Source organism: Marmota marmota, unplaced genomic scaffold (assembly GCF_001458135.2).
Source record: "Marmota marmota marmota unplaced genomic scaffold, marMar, whole genome shotgun sequence".
In the NCBI taxonomy this organism is placed as follows: domain Eukaryota; kingdom Metazoa; phylum Chordata; class Mammalia; order Rodentia; family Sciuridae; genus Marmota; species Marmota marmota.
Window position 1 is genome coordinate 390,204 of NW_026005793.1, and position 21,789 is coordinate 411,992.

At 35.5% G+C, this 21,789-nt stretch overlaps 1 pseudogene; it reads right to left on the bottom strand.

The window, feature by feature from the left end:
* Positions 1–2,072: 2,072 nt before the first annotated feature.
* The window catches only part of LOC107160970, a 49,272-nt pseudogene continuing 29,555 nt past the window's right edge, over positions 2,073–21,789 (bottom strand).

Below are 21,789 nucleotides of genomic sequence, written 5' to 3' on the forward strand. Positions count from 1 at the left end.
TTCTACATCATTCTAAGTCAAATTTAATGCTTTCTTATCACTATAGACCTTCATATTCCCCTGGTACATTGTTTTATCTCTGGGGAAATTTCAAAATCAACATCATACATAAAACAATAATTTCAAATTTCAAAACAGTGGACCCTCCTTAACATTCACAGCTGGAAATCTATATTTCTTGCCTTTCATTGATATTATCCTCTAATATTTTCCTGTCTTATTATGTTAGCAGATCCTTGTAAACTTTCCTCAGGCTAGCACAATATGTTCTTGCACTCTGCTTTCATTCTAATGTTAGAAGGAAAATTCTAAAATACTAAAAACTGTATAGATCTAGAACATAATAATTCATGTTAAGCCTAAGTCAGGCATTTTCATGAATACATACTCTATATGAAAAATATAAATTAACTTTAAGTTGCTTTTTGTGCACACAATTAAATGCAGTAATGAAGCTACTGTCAAGGTTAACAATACATGAGTATGAACATGAATGTAAGAAACTGCATAAATTCCGTCTTATTAGCAGTGTAGGCTGCAACTTCACCTACTGAGAATAAAGAAGGTAGACTGGGCTTGCTGGTAGCACTTGACATCGTAGATAATGGTAGGATGTAAATGCATATCAAGAAAACTAAAGTAGTTAATCATTTCTATTAATAATGTTTTAATATTTACAGCCAATATTTATGTTTTGGATACTCTGTTAGGTACTAGAGTAAGTTATACTTGCATTGTATTATCTGAACTCAGTCATTGGAATGAATGTTGGTTTATCACTTATGCTGAATCACCTGAGAGGGAACACACAGAACCTAAAGAAATCTCATTTGGAAACCATCACCTTATTTCAAGTCTCTTTAATTCCTCCTGGCTCACCTTCTTTTTTATAATTAGTGTAGTATAGGTGGATTTCTTGTTTTGTTTGATACTGAGTATTGAACGCAGGGCACTTAACCATTAAGCTACACCCCGAACCCTTACTTACTTTTGAGGCAGGCTCTTGATAATTTATTTAGGCCCTCACTAGATTGATAAAGCTGGTCTTGAGTTTCAACCTCCCAAGTCACTATGATTACAGGCATGTTCCACCAAGCATATCAATATGGTTTTTATTTAATTTAAATAATACAGGACATATTTATATGTAAGCCACAAAATAAATGTTTAAGAAATATAAACTGCATAAATATTTTCACCAGGAGTGATAAGAAATAAAACTGGCAAGATTAATTAATGTAGCTAACTTCCATAGTGAACACCCATTCCCAGGTATGGCTGACAACAAAGTTTAACAAGCTTTACATTTTCATTTTTTATTAACAAACAGTTATTGATTTCTATAATGCATTCAGGAAGAACATTTGATGGCAGAAACACATTCATAAACATATATGATTAAGTATGACATGACAACCATAAAAAATCAATGGAGTATTTATTGTATGATGATGGGATGGAAAAGTCAGTAGAGAGTACAAGTTTGTATTCTGTTTCATGCACTTCCCATCTCATGTCTCATGCCCTGAGGGATTATCATAAACCTTAAACCCCTACACACACACCGCTGATAGAAATCCATCCCTGCATACCAGAAAAATATTCTACTGAGCTACAGTGACTGTTCATTAAGTTAATGTAAAAAATTATGTGTGCCCACCATGACTGTAACACACCTATGCTACCTTTTCCACTTTAGAGTGAACTGAATAGATCCAGAAGGAGATTTCAAACTGACAGGTGCATTGTGTATAGCCAGATCTCTGTAGATTTGCAAACTCTTGTGTTCCTGCATTAATCTTGACTTGGAATCACAGACACATGTTTTGTAATTACACAAAGGTCAAGAAACATTGAGCCAACCACAGCCTATATTATAGGACACTAAAGATGATTTTATTAAAGTAAAATTGAGCAAACAAATTTTATATTTGTATCATATTTAATAAAATGAGTTTACATTAAAATGGGAAAAGAAGACAGCCATATTAATTGCTCTGCTTCAACTGAGAATGGGTCCCTCAAATATGAAGTTCTCAGGCAGAGAAGATAGGTTTCTGAATTATTCCTAATTATGTGTTGGCTGTGGAAAATAAATGGCTGACAGGGAAATTCATGGACACAATAGGAGATCTCCATATAAGGGAATTCTTGACAACATTCAAAAAATTTACACTTTTACTTTGAAAATCAAGGAACACACCAACATGGCCCAGAGGTCTCTCTATATATAGAGAAAATATTGGGGAGCTGGTCAACAGACTGAAATGTGTGTCTGCCTTCACACATAAAAGGAGAAACATGTCCTCAAATTCAAGCAGTGTGTGGTTCTTCCTTACCACAGAATCCCAACAGACTCCCACAGCCCAGTCCCAGGAGCCACACACATTCAGCTCCCAGTAATGTTTCGCAGAAGCATAGACCTGATCTCCCCATGCAATAAAATAGTTTGATCTGTCAGAATCCAAAGATTCATCTTCATCATCTTCTACAAACATCAGTCTTCTCACATCACACAACACTACATTGTGACTGCTTATTTCATTACAGAAGGAAATGTTCACTGTGAAGAGAGAATAATTCAGCCAAAATCAGGCCTCCCCACCCCCACCCCAATTCATACAAGATGAGAGTTGATTTAGAGACTTACAAGAAAAAACAAGCAAGGATTAATGGAAAAGCTTTGGCTAGAAAAATATCAGATTCAAGGGCTAAATCTGAACACTTACTATCTACAGGGGGAAGCATTCCTAAAAATCCATTGATTATAGAGCTTACTTCTGTGGATTACTTTTTATGACACCCCAAAATCTGGAGACCTGAGCATTCTCAAGTCCATAGCAATAAAATTAATCTCCGTTACTCTGTCTTGTGAAAAAAAGACAAAAATAAATGTAATCATGGATACTAGATAATGTGATTGTTTGTACATAATTATATAAATGTATCAGGGATATTACAATCTTCTGGTTAAGAAACCAAGTTTATATTTAAGAAAATCTATTTATTACAAAATTGGTTTCCCTCTAAGAATTTTCTGCCTTTTACTTTTGGTTCCATCTGACTCTTAGTCTTTTTCTGCTAAACTAACCTGTCAGGGTTAGGTCTACCATGGAGTACCATATACTGCTTCACCAAATGACAACTTACTTCATTATTGTTCAAAAAGTGTTCTGTGCATAGGTTATTTTATATTTGTGTACTGTTTATTATATCAAGTGTAATGTATTACAAATTTATTTACTATAAAACAGTAAAGAAAATCATTTTTATAAATTTAAATTCAATAAACCCATTATCATATTAACTACTCTTGAAATTATCTTGACTTGAGTTCATTAGTGTGACTCAGTGAACAAATGATATTGTATGTGATGATGTTTCTAGGGCTTAGTGAGACTTTTTATTTCCTTTCCCTAATTGTAACTTTTATGACCAGGCTTTGTTACATTATACCACCTTTCATTTATGTTTTTTTTTCTTTACATTGTTCCATATTTTAACATGGTATACATCACTAAATATGTTTTACATTCTTAGTTGTAGGCTGATCCCTTTTATTAGGTGAATGATTAATGAAGAGGGAGTGATTACCCATAGAAAACCATCATTGTAGGGCACAGTGTAGCTATCCCTCAAACAGTCTGACACCCACCTTGGAAGTGGTTAAGTCCATGTCTCAATCCAGTGATGGGTTGAACACTAAGCTGTGGCCTCACAGGCTGGGGCATGTGCAGGAACACTAACTCACACCTTCAAGGAAAAAAATTAAATAGATCATTTTGGCACCAACTTCAACAATAATAGATTCAAAAGTGTTTAAGACATAATGGCTCAACTAAAGGTTCTTCCTCAAAATCATATTCTAATGAAACCTAATGAAAAGGGTTTTCACTTTGTTGATTGTGAAGCCAAGGAGCACACCAGAATATAAAAGAATGGAAAAATATTTATAGCCCACAGGAAGTAAGGAGAGGATGGGTGTTGTCTGAAAAGCGATGCTCTCTCTGAAGATAGAAATCTTGAGGACTTTATTCTGGGAGTCTATACATATTCACTTTGGGGGTCACTGCATTAGGATGTACATTTCTGGACTGGGAATATTTCTCAGTGAACTTGCCTGACACGTAGGAGGCCCTTGTTGAAATCCCCATGAAAAAAAAAGGAAGAAAAAAAAAAGATGTACATTTCTCTGTTTTTTTTTTTTTCTTTCTTTCTTTTTGGTACCATGGATTGAACCTAGGAACACTTTACCACTGAGCTACACATATAACCATTTTTGTTTTCAGACAGGGTCTCATTAAGCTGCTGAGACTGATTTCAAATAATGTGCCATTCTCCTGAATTGCAGTTGAAGCCTCCTGAATTGCTGAGATTACAGGACTTGCACCACTGTGTCCAGCCAAAATATGTACCTTTCTGAACATGCTCAATTAAGGATCCATAGTTCAAGTTGAAGAGATGGCATATATTACTTAGTATGCTCAAGAGAAGATCATTGAGCATACAGTAAAAGGTTAAAATGGCAGACAAGAACACTTAAAGATGGCTGATGAAAACCCTTCTGGCTGACAGGAAAAAAAAAAAAAAAAACTTGCTTAGCTAAATGATGTACTGGGTCTAAAAGAAAAACTTAGATTGCCTCAGTGATCTTTGAGATATTGGCTGAGTCTTCATAAATTTCTCCAAAAGTTTTAGCCAAAAAAAAATGAAAGGACACATTGACAGTATGTTAATGTAGTAGTTTTCCCCTAAATATTCCAATATCACTTAACAACTGACCTAACACTGACATTTAGTGTAACTACATAATCATGGGGTAGGATACTTCCAGTTTTTTTTTTTTTTATACCAAGGAGTGCTGAGAGCATCCCCAATATATTTTTTTTAATTGAGACAGAGTCTCCTAAATTGCTGATGCTGGCTTTGAACTCATGATCCTCCTGTCTCAGCCTCCTGAGCTACTGGGATGACAGGCTTAGTGCACTGTGCCCAGATCAGGATTGTTCTAGTCTTAAGGAATCTTTCTTACTTTTTTTCTCTGCCTACTTCTCTCGCTTATCACCTGGTAAGGACTATTCCATGTACCTCAAATTGTTTATGATTTGAAATCTAAAATTATAGATAGGTGTATTTAGAAACGTCTGATTAAGTTCAGCAATAAATATACTCTTCAGCTCCAGGGAGGGAAAAGCTAAGTATTGATAAAAAGGGAACAAGAAATTATATTCAGTAAAACACAGACACATAGAGGAAATGTACACTACCTCAATTAGTACTCTCATCATTATCAGAAACACCTTGGTATTCACAGACTTTGTGGTGTCCCAGTTTGCATTAAATGTCAAACTTACATTGCCAATGTATCTTCTAAATTCTGTAAAGGAAAAAACAAAAAAGAAGAAAAACTTAAATTTCATCAGAATTAGCTATTCTATCATTAAGCCTTTGTATTTGAGAAACTTAAAAAAATTACAACCACCACCTCAACACTCCTTGTAAATCAATTTTCTACCATAAAGATAAAACAGTAAGAATCTGATTTTTGCTAAATTCAGAACCCTGAGAGTTACTGTGCAAGGCTGCAAACCAGCAAGAGTCTGAAAAGAGGTCTTTTATAGGGCTTGTTCACAAAGTGACATGTGCTAAGGATAATTTGAATGAAGGATATTCAAATCAAAAAAGAATGTAATAAATATTACCTATTTTCACATTTCTTCATGTTGCTCAACTGGACAAAAATGAAATACCCATAAATAAATAGTTCTTTCTATTTCTTTTTAAAATATTTTTTAGATGTTGATGGAGCTTTATTTAATTTACTTATTTATGGTTGGTGCTAAGAATTGAACCCAGTGCCTCACACTTTCTAGGCAAGTGCTCTACCAGTGAGCCCCAGCCCCAGCCTGTTTCTTTCTATTTCTTAATCTACAAAAGGATAATTTTAGAAATAAACATATCCTGATGAACCTATGATCACAATTTAATAAAGCTTGCTTGCTGCATGAGGATATATGTCAGAGTGTGTCTGTTATTCCCAAATGGGGAAGATCCCACCAAAAATACAAAATGCAGAGAAATATATCTTTGGTACCAAATAATGTGGTCAAGACACAAAACATTTTCAATCACGTTCCAAGTCCTTACCTCAAACAGCTCCACATCTGATTTATGGCACATTTTCATTAGCCCCTGATAGCCTTTCTTTAGTTGTTTCCTCTTTTGAAGCATTTTGGCTTTGCTTTTCTTAATTTGCTATATAGTCATTTTGCATTCCTTCATAAGTGTCTCCAAATGTTCTTTTTCTTCCTCATGGACACTGGGATGCAGCATTCCATAAGCTGCCTATGTATTCTCTCTGTGCAGATACATACCACTGCAAGGACATGGATTTCTTAGATCAAATATAAGGTCAATTTTATCCTCCTCCACTTTATAACATCATCTATTCATTTTGACTCATGTCTTATGCTAGTAAACTATGTACATAAATTCTTGTCTTTCTGCTTCTAATTAAGCATTAATTTATTCTTCTCTTCCCTTCATTTATTTTTTACTCATTATTAACTAGGTTAACACGCAGAGCACTCCTCTCTCAAATTCATCTACTTCATGACTTGTTGAAACAACTGGAAAGAAAGATTTTAATTGGTAACTTCTTTATATATCTTCTCAAATCAGAAAGTCTGCAATGCAAGCCATTTGGAATTCATGTATAACTCATAAATAACTGTATGCAACACTTCCATTTCTGTTAGAAAATAAGTTAATAATATCAAACTTCCCTGCTCCATTGCCCAACAATTCTCCCTGAGCTGCAGTGCTGTGTTGTACTCCAACATGTAAAAGCTACCAAGAAAGTTCTTCCTAAAATCCTGTGATGATTCCAACTCACTTGATGAATCAATAAATGTCTACCTTTTCTGTCCTAAGGTGCTCCTGAGAGAAATAGACTCTCATACTTACAACCCATAGGTTAATTTTTCTGCTCTCTTTTAGATTTATCTAGTTTTCTTAGATCTTTTTCCAAAGAGATCTCATTGGTTTTAGAAACTTCTTCTGTAAGATAACAAAATTTGAGCACTAGACAAGCAAATTGATTATGATTTCAGGCCCACAATGACAAAGAATTTCAAGCAATTCAGATTGAAAAAAAAAGTTTTAGGGAGTACAGAGGCTGGGGTTTTCCTGCTTGGTAAGGGTAATTGTCAATTTTAGGGGATTCACACTATGGAATCACAAAATGTAATAAAACCAATTTCCTAGAAAAATTGGCAAATACATAGGCATAGTTAATTCTTAGGTAGTGTGGCACTTTGCTTCAGAATTTGGATCTAATGACAATAAGGTTCTGTGAGTTTCATTATATGTGGTACATAGAGGCCTTTTGAATTTGTGGTACCATTTCCGTGCCCACCATACTAGCAATTGAACCCAGGGTCTCATGTATGCTAGGAAAGTGCAATGCCACTGACCTACATTAACAGTCCTTTTTAAAAGTTATTATTTTTTTTTTTTTTTTTTTTTAGAGAAAATGTCTAATTTTCCCAAGCCATCCTCCAGGTGATTATCCTCCTTTCTTTAGTCTTGTGAGTATCTGTGTTTGTATGTGTACACCACCACAACCAGCAGAACATTTAGTTTTGTTAATTTAGATATTCTTTATAATCATGAGAACTTTAAAGTGCTGTAAGCAGTAAAACCATATCATCAATTTACTGAAATAAGTTATAATAAATTAATTTCCTCACACTCTTAGTTTCCATGAATGTAGATACTCTCACATACTTTATTCATAATTTTATCACTGGTACCTGTACTTATATATAGCACTCAGTAACAATGGTTCTTGTGCCTTATACTCTTAGTCACCCTGTCCTCTAGCTATCTCAGAAGCATCACTTACCCTGTACTACTCAGCAGCCTCTTCAATGGGACAGTGTCTGTGAGCTCTGTGCTCCTGGGAGTTGGAGCAGAGCAAACACAGCAGGGTCATGTTCTCTTCACAGAAGATCTTCTTTCTCTCCTTGAGGGTCACATACATGTGATCCTTAGAGCTCAGAAATGCATGACACTGGCTTTTCTGGCAATGGATACCAGATTCTTCAAACAAATATTGCTCTTGAAGTCAATCTGCTGTTATGGCTTCCTGTACATAGGGCAATGTACAGGAGTTTGGGCTTCTTCCCAGAAGAGGCAGAGACAGGGCCAACAAAAGCTGTGCCCACAGCATATGGTGACTGGGTCTATAAGATAATTCATGCAGATGGAGCAGGTGAGTTCTCTCAGGAAGGCTTGCAGGATGTCTAAGTCCATTTTTTTCTTCTTCTTTGTTTTCTATTATTTTAAGGGAAGAGAATCAGAACAATTTCATATATGTAGTCTGGAAAGACAAGAAACTAAACAAACAAAAAAAATTTTTTGGAATACCAGGAATTGAACTCATTGTCATTCAACCACTGAGCCAAATTCCCAGTACTATGTTGTATTTTATTTAAAGTCAAGGTCTTAATGAGTTGCTCAGCTCTTTGCTTTTGCTGAGACTGGCTTTGGTCTCACAATTCTTCTACTTTAGCCTCCCGAGCTGCTAGAATTAAACTAATCAAAATTGTACTCAAGTGATGACCCAATAATAAGCCTATGTCTAGGAAGAATAGCCTTTATTTTGCATGGCACAAACAGAAAATGGAGGTATAAAGAGAGCTCTCAAAAACTTTAGAAATCACTGTTGCTTACCTAGTCATCAGCATCCCCATCCTATTTTTGCCTCATGCATAAAACAGAACCTTATAATTCCTAGTGCTCTTCCTTTGCAGCCTGGGCACAGGCACAATGGCTCCCAAAAAGAAGAACTGTGGGTAGAAGGGCTGTTCTGCCATCTAGGAAGAGGTGACCAAAAAATGGCCCATCAGCAATCACAAGCCCAACCAGGAAGTGGGCTTCACAGCATGTACCTCTAGCACTGGAGATCCAGACATTTGTGTGAAAGAGATGGGGACTCTAGATATGCACATGGATGCCAGGCTCAGCTAACCTTTCTAGAAAACAAGACCATGCAGTGCTGCATAATTCTATCCATGTTCAATAGCTCTGGAAACATAATGAGAATAAAGATTCTACAAAATCACTTTTTTATAAGCATTAACTAATGTTTTTTTTTTTTTTTTAATTAGGTATATATGACAATAGAATGCATTTTGATTCATTGTACACCACGGCAGCACAACTTTTTCATTTCTCTGATTGGACATGATGTACCACCTACCATACGTGTAGTTGAAAACACCTTTAATATATTCCACAGGTAAGTGAGATCATGCAGTATTTGTCCTATGGTGCCTAGCTTATTTCACTCTCATTAATACTTTCCATTTCTGATAATCTGTAACCAGGTTGTTACTTAAGACTGAGAACTAGAGCTGTGCTTTGTAATACATACTTTAATTCTATTGACTCCATAGGCTGAGGCAGAGGGTTGCAAGTTTGAAGCCAGAATCAGAAATTATATGAAGCTCTAGCAACCTAGTGAGACTCTGTTTCAAAATAAATAATTTTAATAGGCTGAGAATGTAGCCCAGGGGTAAAGCACCCCTGCGATGAGTTCTCAGTACCCAAAACAAACAAACAAAAAGAGTAAAAGCAAAAGCAACTGAGAACAAGATAAACACTGAAGAGTAGATCTGACTACTGTATTTGAAGTAGAATCATTCATTATGCTTCTAACACCCTGATTTTCATACATCATTATTCTTAATATTATATGACTATATACATATGTGTGCATACAATACATATTCTTCTTATTGTTTAAATATATATATATATATATATATATACACACACACACACATATGTATTTAATTCTTCTTGTTTCTCTATCTATAATTTATAAAAACTATCTGATTTGGGGCTGATTTTTCTCTTTATGAAATTATCTATGCCACTTTTCTTTTACACAAACAGATTTGGCTAACACAAGCTAATGTGAAAAAATGCTGGTATTGGGGTGAATGAGACATGACTGGTATTACTATCCAACTTTGAAGTTTTGGATAAATTTTCCCAGACACTGAGGATAAGACAGTACTGAACTACCTAGTTGGAAGCAAAGGAGGGAAACAAATTCTACATATGGGCAAAGTGGAGTACTTTTTTAAAAGTGTATAATTCAGTGGATATGTAAATATTTTAAAATATTTAGAAGAATCAGACAAAGGAACAAGAGAAATGGGGGAAGATGCAGATAAATGAGGAAATAATGAATTAAGAACATTGAAGGGGCATCATAGGGAGATAGCCTGGGAGTACTTACAGGTCTTGATTTAAACAGGAGATAGGCAAGAAAAATAGAAAATACAGTAGATGGTATTAGTAAATATTTAAGACCCTTTGCAGATGGGAGACAGAAAGTACATGACATACTTGCTTGATGCTAAAACAATAATATTTGAAGATTTACATTTTCTTCCGAGAGTAAGGACATGTAATCCTTTTAAAATGAATATCTCTGCAGGACTATGTGGCCTCAAGGAAGAATATGATCCAAGACAAATATCAGATGATGCATTAGTTTCTCTTTGAGGAAGAGCTATTTTAACTGGAGAAACTATTCAGAGAAGCAGAAGATATTTTTCAGCAACTCAGACCCAACAGAGAGAAAGGCTGAAGGAAATGTACAGGGAGCTTACTGAGATGAGCCACAAGTCCAATGTGGAGTTGCTCCAGATGAGCAGGAAGGGTTCATCCTGAGAGAAGAATCCTTGTCTGGGCAATGTTGCCTGCAGAGCCCACTGTGCTCAGCTGAGTGACATGTTCCCCTTCATGCCCACCATTGTCCAATCACTTGTTTCTGTATATTCTAATAATCTTGAGAGATTGTAAGCCTATTAGAAGATAAATGAGACAAAGTTCTTTTGTTTTTAAGAGTACTATACACACAGAAAAATTATCAAAAATCTCAGGGGTCATATAAAGGTTAACTTTGTTGATGAAATATTTGTTTCCCAAATCCATCATCACTCTGCGGTGATACAGACAGTTCTATTACTTTTCTAATATTATTTCTTCTCTTGTATTGTCTGTATTTAGTTCTGATACAGACAGTACAAGAGAAGAAAAAGTATTCAACCCTTGTGGATATTAAGCAACACAGTGCTTACTTCTCAGATCAGCCATCAATATTTTGTGTTATTTCAGTTTATTTTAATTTTGAAGATTTATATGATATTTTGGTTTTTAATCTTCTCTATGTTCCAAGTGTATTTATGATATGCAATGGGCACATAGAAATTATTATATATAAAATCCAACTTTTACTAGAAAAAAATGCCTGAATTTTCCAAAAATGAGACAATTTCAAAACAACTGAAAGGAAAGTGATCTGCGAACATGACCCAGCCATGTTAGTGCCCACTAGAGAAGAGGTCTAGATAGGAGGAGGCTATGGTTTCAACAGATCATGAAAGCCCAAGATTTTCTTTCTTTCTTTCTTTCTTTTTTACTCTTTTATACTTTCATTTAATTTTAATTTTAATTTTCATGTGGTGCTGAGGATCCCAGTGCCTCACATGAGCTTGTGTGAGGATCCCAGTGCTCTTCCACTGAACTATAACCCCAGCCTGTCAGAGATTCTTTTGCGTGATGTGTGCAGACCTTGTTTTCCATCAGTTTACTTGAGGTTTGATAATGCAGCAGATACAATCATAGGAAAGTTATGTCTATTTATTAATGGTATCAAAAACAAAACATGAAGAGTTTCCTACTAAAGAAAAAAGACTTTTGGGTTTTCTGAAATAGCAATCCAAAAGCATATATTAAATCACCCCTTCACAGGGGAAATACCTTCAGTTTTCTTTTGTTTGCCAGTGTAGTTTAAAGATTTCTGGGTGCTAAAGAGGGCATAGGAACCCTTTTCCATACTTAAATGAGTCTGAAATCTCTCTGTTCTCTACCTTATCTTAGAGGAGGAGCAAATAAAGAGATTGATTAGGTAGACAATCATTGTCCAAGACATGAAAATGCCATTAACTGATCTGATATTTGGGTATTTTTTTATAGTGAGTAATGGAAAGATTCAAGGAGGACCAATCAATATATGAACCTTTCTGATGAAGTCAGCAATAGAATATTTGGAGAAAATGGTGAAACTGAAGATCTCCAGACATTGGGGTGTTATGTTATACTGCCATAGGGCTCACCAACTTGCCATGCTTAACTCATTATGTGAAAAGGCCTGAGGATCAGGTTGAGGTATTTCTGGATTATGACAATGCAAGTATGAGACTCTGTGATGGTTACCAAGGTTCCCTCATATGCAGTTTTCTCTCCTTCCTGCTTCACCTCCTCTCTGAACCATATATATATATATATATATTTGAGAGAGAGAGAGAGAGAGAGAGAGAGAATTTTAATATTTATTTTTTTTTAGTTTTCTCCGGACACAACATCTTTGTTTGTATGTGGTGCTGAGGATGGAACCCAGGCTGCACGCCTGCCAGGCGAGCGTGCTACTGCTTGAGCCACATCCCCAGCCCTCTCTGAATCTTTTTATTTTCTTTGGTTCTCCATAAAATTGAGGTTATCTTGGGCATGATGTCACAAACCAATAATCTTTGCTACATAGGAAGCTGAGACAGGAGGACATTGAGGCCAGAATAGGCATTTAAAGGAGAGATAAAAATGGGGGTAAAAGGACAGGTGTAGCCTATCCTAATTATATCTGTAGCACTTTCTTATGTGAGGCTCTAGGTTCATCCACAGTACTGAGAAAAAAAAAGATATTTTTTTTAAAAAAAGAAATAAAAAATAAAGCAAATGAGAATTAATTTATGAATGTCCATGTCTGAAGAAAATGTGTTCTTGGGACCTTTTCATGTCATTTTACAAGTCTACACTTGATGTTTGTGAGCCTGTTTTAACTTAAGGAAATATAATAATTTTATGGTCATAAATTGTGATAACCATATTGAATTTATAAATTTATTCATAATTTTATTTTAATAAAGTGTTTTGAAACCACCACGATGTGATTTGAGGTTATTTTTGTAGTTTCTTCAAGGAAATTCAATACCTACTCACATTAACTCCCCATTTATACCCAGTCAGCACCACATGGAAATTGCTTAACTATTTAAGTCTTTATGGATTTGTGTATTCCAGAAAGTTCATGAAAATAAAATTATATCTGTCATTCTTTGGGTTTTCTATCATTTGGTATAAAACTTTCAAGGCTCATCCACATTGCAAACTGTTTTAATCAACATACTTGAGCCCAGCTGTGGCAGAAAGATACTCTGACTTATATCATAATTTCCTAAATGACAGAAAGCAGCTAAAGGTGCTTAGATTTCTCTCAAATCTGACCTAGCTGAGTAGATCCAAGTATCTGACAGATTATTATTTCTCCAAGTCTTAGTCATTCATCACATCTCAGTTCAAAGGTTTTTCAAGGAAGCCATCCCTGCCTCTAGAGACCAGGGTAGTTTCTTTTACTCCACACTCCAAGTGTATTATACCATCTCCTAATATTCAACAAACTGTCATCAAATTGATAGTTACTTATTACTACTAGACTTTAAATTCCCATATCAGAAGTGTAGTTTTTGTCTTATTTACTACTGTATTCTCATTACCCAAAATGCAATGCTGAGAAGGGTAGTACATGATACAAATATATTGAAAGAGTGGATTAATTTTTTAAAAGTTAGTATTAATAAATAATATTATAACATTAAGAATGCTTCCCAAACAATGCAGCTAACAAGATAGGGGATATAATACTAATGAATGATGTCAACAAAAAAAACAACCAATAGATTGATTTCCAGATTCATAATCTCCATGGGTTGGATCTGAAAGAGCCATGTGTTTAAAGGCTCCTTCCTGAGATGTGCTGTTGGTTCACCAGGGATACAACCTTTGTTGTAGGCAAGATGAAAAAGGGTTCCCCAGGTGGATGGCCTAGCACTGTGAGTAGACACTTTAGGACTGAGTTGCAGACAACTTAAAAGTCTGAATATAGGACATGGATTGTTGTTTTGGCAGTGAGACAGATACCTAAGCCCTCCTCATGTAGGAGCTCAGTGCACTTCTTGCAAATCCATGAAGAAAAGTTGCATTTCAACAGGATTGAAATTGCTTAAAAAGGAGAAGGCAACAACTATTTGCTGCCTCCTGTGGCCTCTAGTGCCCCCCCCCTCAGTAGTGACTGCATGTGACATACTCAGAAAATAGAGGTAAAAATAGAAGCATGAGTAAAACTGAGAAAGGAATCTGAGCTGCTGTTCCAGGAGGACCACCTAGAGGAAGCTCAGGTCATCCAAATGTGGGGCAAGAGGGCTATGATCAAGAATGTGTTTGGAGGATTGGTCTGAAGAAGCTCAGTGTCACCTACAGGTGGAAATTGATTTGGTGGCACACCTTGGGCATCACAGTGTATGGTATCTGGGACTGCAGGAATAACAGAGCCTTTGGCCTCCACAAGACTTTCCAGAGGATGCTGAAATCTGAAGGAGTACATAGGGCCAGCCCTTCAGAATGTCCTGAAATCAGCCACCTGATATGTCTTGTTGGGCGTATGGAGATTTTTATGTTAACTTGTAGGTCATAGACATCCCTTGCATGATAGCATTTGATCACTAGAAACATAAAGGTAAAAATATGGATATAAGTGTAGCCATATGCCAAACAGGACTGATTGTGGAGTCTGGGATTCAATAGTGATTTTGAAATAGTACCCTTGGCAGTTGCAGAATCTGATCATTAGGGGGCACCCGGTAACCTCAACTTTGGAAATGCTGATTTCATTTTTAGCTTTTTTTTTTTTTTTGGATCACATGTATGCAGAATTCTCTTTTTTTAACACATCAGAAAGATTATGAGACAGATATGATTTTCAGAAGTCACACACATGGAAGCTACACTTTTAGGGCTCTATAAGCACATGAAAAAAAAAACAGTATCAACTATTTAATTTTGTAAAGACTTTATAAATTAAAGAGCTATGTCTAAGAAATATAATTTTAAAAAGTGTTCTATTCCAAGTATATTAAATCCTTACCTTTCCTCGAGGAGACATTCTATGATGTGTAAAAAATATTTTTAAAATTTATTTTTATATTGGGAATTTAGGTTTTTCTTCCTTATTTATATTTTATTATCAAGTCCTCCACTAAAGAAATACTTCTCAGTGAGGTAGTTAAGCCTCATAACCACGTTGAAATTACAACACTTTTTAAAAATTTTTTAGTCATGCTGGGAGTGAATTCAACTCAAGGCCCATCAGGGCCCAGAGCTCCCTAGGTTGGCAAGCACTCTGTAACCAAGCCCCAGCCCTAGCCTATCCCATGCAACTTTAACAGATTTATCCAAACTGGGTTGGGTGGTGCACACCTGTAATCCCAGCTGATGAGAGCATGAGGCAGGAGGATTGCAAGTTCAAAGCCAGTCTCTGTAATTTAATGAGGAATTAAGCAATTTAGTGAGAAACTGTCTCAAAATAGCAAATATAAAGGGCCAGACATATGCTTTAGTGGTAAAGTTCCTCTGGATTCACTGTCCTGTGAGCTCAAAAAAAGAAGAAATATATTTATTCACCATGCAGCTGTGGAACATTTATTCTCTTGTTCTCCCAAGAACTGTTTTGAGAAAATGAGTAATACATGACAAGATAAACCTTCACATAACTAAAAAGCAAACAAACACAAACAAATCTCTGAAATCTTTGTTTGTAAACTGAAGTCTCTCTATGTTGCTCAGGTTTGTACCAACTTACTTGGCTCAAGGCTGGATGCAAGTGATCTTCCTGCCTAAGCCTCCACAGTAGATGGAATTTCAGGCTGCCACTTCATTTCAGTGTTTCTTAATCTTTGGATTGATCAGAATCCCCTTGTGGTACTTGATATACATAAATTGCTTTATTTCTGATTCAGTAGTTCCAGGATTGGAACTATTTGTCATGGCTAACAAGTTGCAAAGTGATATTGATGCTATTGGTCTGGGGACTTTCTGCTAGGAACCACTTCCCTAGATAATTAATACATTTTTTAATATACGGTTAGAAAAAGGGTAATTGTTTAGTTTGCTAAGTGTGAACACAAGAAATATATCCAGGGATTACAGGCATACACCACCATGTCAAGCCAATTTGCCAAACATTTGAAATTCTACAAAAATTAAAAGTCCCCCCCAAAATCAAACTTTTTCATTTCTTTCTTTTTTTTTTTAACACTGGCCTATTAGATCCAACAATAAGAATTAAGTTGTTTACATTATAAGGAAAACTAATTATAGAGATTATAGATTCTCAATTTTATTTGGACCTTTCATCTAATTCTCTTTCATTTTACAAGAATTTCTTTTTTTCAATTACCTGAAGAATATTTTGAATCCTTCTTAGAGAAGTTTCAGTTAACCGGATGCCTGACAAAAAGTGTCTTAAGATTCTAAAACTAGAAATAATTGGAAAAAAATGTAATTTATAACGTCTTGAGAATTAATGGCAAATTAGTTTGATTCAAAGAGCAATGCAATATATTCTTCAAAGGATGATGGAAAAGTATAGCTATCAGGTCAAGTAGTTTTAGTGAGATTATTTTTTCCAATAGAAAAACCTATCTTGTCCACTTTCCAACTTTGAAAAAAAAACTGAAAAGTGTTTATATCAATCAACAATGTTGCTTTGTTAAGTGTGTTTTGCAAGATGCAAATGATACTGTTAAAAAATATTTTGTAGGTACTATTAGAAACTATTTTTGGATAGTGCCCCTTCTGGTATGAGCTTAATTAAAATGGAATTTTGAATGCTTGCATCTTCTATTATTAACAAAAGGCAAAGATATATTGAACAAGATAACTAGATTTTTCATATTGGATTGTCAAGATATTGATTACAGATGGTACCTAATAGGGTATTGATAATGTTCATATTTAAGGAAATACTGGCACTTCTGGAAATTGATACATTTAATTACATATTCATTATCTGTCTTCACATACATTTTAGGTTTTGTAAAGGAAATGATCATAATCTCAGGATTGAGCACAATGAGTGGCATGCTATATCTTCTCCATATATGTCGGTTCAGTCAGTAATATAATTTAAAAATTTTTTCTTCTCATTTGTTATATATGAGAGCAGACTGCATTACAATTCATGTTACACATATACAGCACAATTTTTTATATCTCTGGTGTATGTAGTGTATTGTCACTTCATTCATGTCTTCATACATCTACTTAGGGTAATGATGTCCATCTCATTGTACTGCCTTTCTTACCCCCATACCTTCTGCTTCCCTTTGCACTATCTAGTATTCATCTAATCCTCCAATTCTCCACTCCAACCTCATTATGAATTAGCATCCTTACATCAGAGAAAACATTCAGAATTTGTTTTTTGGGGGGGATTGGCTTGCTTCATTTAGCATTATGTTCTCCAACTCCATTCATTTACCTGCAAATGCCATGATTTTATTCTCTTTTAATGCTGAATAATATTCAACTGTGCATATATACTACATTTTCTTTGTCTATTCATCTAATGAAGGACATCTAGGTTGGTTCCACTGTTTAGGTATTGTGAATTGTGCTGCTATAAACATTGATGTGGCTGTGTCCTTGTAGTATACAGTTTTTAAGTCCTTTGGATATCAACGGAGGAGTTGGATAGCTGAGTCAAATGGTGGTACCACTCCGTTTTCCAAGGAATCTCTATACTGCTGTGGATATTTACTGCACCAATTTGCAGTCCCACCACCAATGTATGAGTGTGGCCTTTTTCCCCACATCCTCACCTGTGGGGAGATTTGGATTACTGTATGTATGGAGTACTGCATACATGGCATACGTTAAGGGTGTCTGAGTGGCAGGCCACTCTCCTCCTGCTAGGTACATGAACCGCAGGCTGCTTACTCCATAAGCACAACCTTGGGCATGAGGCCATGTGTTGCTGTCCCTATGCTTGCCCCACAGCCCACTTCTCGATTGGTTGCTGCAAGGATAGTTAGCAGAAATTGCATTGGTGGCACCCTGTAATCTGCTTAGCTACTGCCTGAGTATATATACATGGTAACTGTATAATAAAATTAGACCTGCTTCCTGCTTGGTCTACAGAGGACTTGATTAGCAACTCTACAGCCACACTTTCCTCTACCCTGTTCTGTGGACCTCCTTGATGGAAGAGAGAGAGCCCACACACTCGCCAACACTTATTATTGTTTGCATTCTTAATACCTGCTACTCTGACTGAAGTGAGATGAAATCTTAGAGTAGTTTTGATTTGCATTTCACTAATTGCTGGAGATTTTTTTCATATATTTGTTGATTGATTGTATATCCTCTTCTGCAAAGTGTCTGTTCCATTCCTTATAACACTTATTGTTTTTTTTTTTTCCTGGTGTTAAGATTTTAGGATTGGCCTCTCTTCTTTGTCTATAGAGAGATGGCTTTTATTTGTCAGGTTTGACAAATAAACTGTAGTGTATATCTCTAGTTCTTTATATAGCCTAGAGATTAGTGCTCTATCTGATGTATGTGTGGTAAAAATTTGCTCTCAGAATATAGTCTCTCTATTCACCTCACAGAATGTTTCTTTGCTGAAAAGAAGCTTCTTACTTTGAATTCATCCAATCTATTGATTCTTGATTTTAATTCTTGCGCTATAGGTGTTTTATGAAGGCAGTCAGGGCTTACTCTGACATGACGAAGTTTTGGGCCCATTTTTTCTTCTAGTAGAATCATTGTCTCTGATTTAATTCCTAAGTTTGTTATGTAATTTGAGTTGAGTTTTGTGCATGGTGAGAGATAAGGGTTTAATTTCATTTTGTTGCATATTGATTTCCAGTTTTCCCAGCACCATTTGTTGAAAAGGCTATCTTTTCTGCAATGTATGTGTTTGGTGCCTTTGTCTAATATTAGAAAACTGTAATTATGTAGATTAGTCTCTGTGTCCTCTATTCTGTACCATTGATCTACAAGTCTCTTTTGGTGCCAATACCATGCTGTTTTTGTTACTATTGCCTGTACTTTGGCTTAAGTTCTGGTATAGTAATGCCATCTGCTTCACTCTTTTTGCTGGTCTCTTATTTTTTCAGATATATTTCATGATTGCTTTCCCTATTTCTATGAGGAATGTTATTGTGATTTTGATTTGGATTGCATTAAATCTCTATAGTGCTTTAGGTAGTATGGTCATTTTGACAATATTAATTCTGCCTTTCCAAGAACAAGGGAGACCTTTCTATCTTGTAAGATCTTTTTAGTTTCTTTTTTTAGTATTTGGTAGTTTTCATTGTAGAGGTCTTTCACCTCTATCATTAAGTTGGTATCCAATATTTTATTTATTTTATTTTTTGAGGTATTGTAAATGGGGTGGTTTTCCTAGCTTTTATTTCAGAGGATTTTTCACTGATGTACAGAAATGCCTTTCATTTATGGGTGTTGGTTTTACATGCTGCTACTTTTCTGAATCCATTTATTAGTTCTAGAAGTTTTGTGTTGGAGTTTTCTGTATCCTCTAGGTACAGAATCAGGTTGTCAGGAAACAGTGATAATTTGTATTCTTCTTTTCCTATCCATTTCCCTTTAATTTCTTTCATCTAATTGCTCTGGCTAGAGTTTCTATTCTTCATTTAGAATAATGTTGGCCTGAGGCTTAGTGTAGATAGCTTTTATAATGTTGACATATGTTCCTGATGTCCCTAGTTGTTCTAGTGTTTTGAACATGAAGGGGGCTGTATATGTGTAATATGAATTGAAATGCATTCTGGGGTCTTATATAACAAATTAGAATAATTAAAAAAGAATTACAAATACATATACATATATATAATTAAAAAATAAATTTAAAAATAATTAAACATGGGGACTGCTCATTTCAAGAGATCAAAAAAGAAATTCAGAAAGAAATTGAGGCCTGATTGCAAGAGGACTGTTTTTTTACCTCTGAAGCTATTCAGCATGTCCAGGATTCCAGTGATGTGCCCTGAAGTGAGCTCTCCTGGTTTACCAGCTGAGGCATTTGAATTTTCTACAACTCTGTTCTGTAAAAATAACAGAATTTTTCCATTTGGGGGTTAATTTTGTACATATTTTATTCTAAACTCCTGCTGATATAAGAAATGTTATGGCTTTTGTAAATTTAATTTATATCAAAATTTAATGCCTTCATTCTTCTCTGACATTATCCAACTTCTAAAATTATTTAATACCACTCCCTCCTTTTATTTCTCAATAGACACTGGAAAATACAAAGATCCTGGATATCTTAGAGAAAGCAGAAAGTTCAGCCTTTGGAATTTCAGTCCACAGAAGTCAACAATGACGTAGTCATCAAGTACTAAAGGGAAATGTTCCTTGGATCAGAGACTTTACTCATCTTTGCCTATGGAAGGGCTCTAGTACAGCATTGCATTCCTGATCCTGAGGGTTCTCAGGCAACACTTCCACTCTGTGTTCTCCCTATACCTAGGGCATGCAGTGATAGAACAGCATCTGGATATTGCTACCATCGTGATGACCCCCCCCCCGCTTCCCATCCTTATGGAATGTTTCTTTTTTCTTTCTTTCTTTTCTTTATTTTTATTTATTTGTGTGTGTGTGTGTGTGTGTGTGTGTGTGTGTTCAACTTCTACTTCTCAAAAGTACGGGTTCTCTGGGGTGCCTGTGAACAAATCTCTTTTTATGACTGTTTAGGTGGTGCTGGAGAGGATAGTACAAGTGGGTGAAACAAAGCCCAGAATAAATAAGTATATTTAAATTCACCCACAAAAGGAGGAAATTTCTGAATCAAATTACCTATTCCCTCACAGCTTATTTTCAGAGAATTTGTTAAATAGCCACAGAGAATGATTAATAATTCAAAACATATCTTCACTATAAACAAGAAAACAAATTTCTCAAAAATAAGAGATCATGGTGTAAAAATACCTTTTCTATGTGCTTTTCAATTCCTGCAAGAAAAAAAAAATAATGTTAATCAAGAGAGTTCTGTCCTTCTGCTTCATTAGTATTATTTATTTATTTTAATAAAGTATTTTTTTTCTTATTTCCTTTTAAGTAGTAGTCAGAGCTTTTATTGATAGAGAACTAGCCCATGAGAGACATCTTTGGTGTGCGCTGAGAATGAGGGAGCTCAGTAAGAAGTTGTGCACTGAGGTGATGGGACCCAGAAACCCAGTGTCATTCATCTAACAGTCTTATTCTCAAGGAGAGGTCTGGCCAAACTGACAACAATTAAAACCAAACAGGGAAGCACATAAAACAGAAAGCATGGGAATTGGTTACAAATTCTGCAACTTTGCTTAGGCAGTGTCTTCAGAAATTGCTTTCTGGTAATACAACAGAATGTGGTGAATGAGGTCACATAATTTGAGAAAAAAGAATGAAGTTAATCTCCCCTTAGCCAGAGTTTTCTGTATGAATAGTCTTCTGGACACAGAGAAAATAATTTTGTCCAGTATTAGCTACTAAAAGGCCGAATATTTTCCAAGATTACCAGAATACACAGAAACAAGTGATTGACCCAATGTAAGACTGGGTATGAAGGATCACATGTCCCTCCACTGAGCATAGTGGTCTAGGCAAGCAATGTTGCCCAAACCATTATTCCTATCTCTGAGGATGGATCCTCTCTCCTCACCTGAAACAATGTCATTTAAGGTTTGTGTCACATCTCATTCAACTGTCTCTACATTTTCTTCAGCCTTTCCTTCTTTGGGGCCAATCTGATTTCACTGTCCCTGAGTTGAAAAATTTTCTTTGCTTCTCTGTCCAGTGTCGCCAGTTGAAATT